Genomic DNA, 1,192 nt, shown 5'->3' on the forward strand with positions numbered 1-1,192 from the left:
TTTTTTCTTGAGATGGAGTCTCACTCTGTCACCCAGGCTGGAGAGCAGTTGTGTGATCTCAGTTCATTGCAACCTCCGCCCCCAAGGTTTAAGCAGTTCTCCTGCCTTGGCCTCCTGAGTAGCTGGGACTACAGGTACATGCCACCACGCCTGGCTAATTTTCGTATTTTTTTAGTAGGGGTTCACCATGTTGGCCGGGCTGGTCACGAACTCCTGACCTCAAGTGATTCACTCACCTTGGCCTCCCAAAATACTGGGATTTCAGAAGTAAGCCACTGCCCCAGCCCATTTTTTTTCATTTTCTTTTTCTTTTTTTTTAAATTAAAAAATATGGAACGCTTCAATTTGCATGTCATCCTTGTGCAGGGGCCATGCTCATCTTCTCCGTATCGTTCCAATTTTAGTATATGTGCTGCCAAATCGAGCATTTTTTTTTTTTTTTTGAGACCAAGTCTTACTCTGTCACCTGGGCTGGAGTGCAATGGTGTGATCTCAGCTCACTACAACCTCTGCCTCCTGGTTTAAGCAATTCTCATGCCTCAGCCTCCTGAGTAGCTGGGACTACAGCCACCTGCCACTATGCCCAGCTAATTTTTTGTATTTTTAGTAGAGACGGGGTTTCACCATACTAGTCAGGATGGTCTCGAACTCCTGACCTCATGATTTGCCTGCCTCAGTCTCCCAAAGTGCTGGGATTACAGGCGTGAGCCACTGGACCTGCCCCCCCCCGTATACTTTAAATAATCTCTAGATATTATAACACCAAATGCAATGTAAATGCCATGTAAATAGTTGTTATACTATTTTTGACAAGAAAAAGATCCGTATATGTTCAGTACAGATGCAAACATCCATTTTTTTTCTTGAATATTTTCTATTCATGGTTTATTGAATCCATAAAAGCAGAACTCACAGAAATGGAGGGCCAACTTTTTTGGGAAATGTAAGTTTCCTTTTGTTCCTTGCCTCCCAGTCACCCAGCTGCCTCTCCAGAAACAACTGTTAATTAGTTTCTAATGTCTCCTTCCATATATAGGTAATGTTTGCAAACCTTTACATGTATCTGTTGTCGACTCACCCACCCCTCTTCTGTCTTAGAATACCATATGCATCTGCATTTATTTAGCACAGATACAGTCTCTTCAGGTACTAAATCATATGTTTATGAATTTGAAATCCCTGAACTTCCCTA

At 42.4% G+C, this 1,192-nt stretch overlaps 1 non-coding gene across 1 annotated transcript; it reads right to left on the reverse strand.

Moving 5' to 3' along the window:
* Window positions 1-324: 324 nt before the first annotated feature.
* LOC119467089 lies at window positions 325-428 on the reverse strand. The gene has a single exon (XR_005195614.1). It is a non-coding gene; the product is annotated as a U6 spliceosomal RNA (small nuclear RNA).
* Window positions 429-1,192: the final 764 nt, after the last annotated feature.

This window comes from Cebus imitator, unplaced genomic scaffold (assembly GCF_001604975.1).
Source record: "Cebus imitator isolate Cc_AM_T3 unplaced genomic scaffold, Cebus_imitator-1.0 Scaffold258, whole genome shotgun sequence".
NCBI classification, from domain to species: Eukaryota; Metazoa; Chordata; class Mammalia; order Primates; family Cebidae; genus Cebus; species Cebus imitator.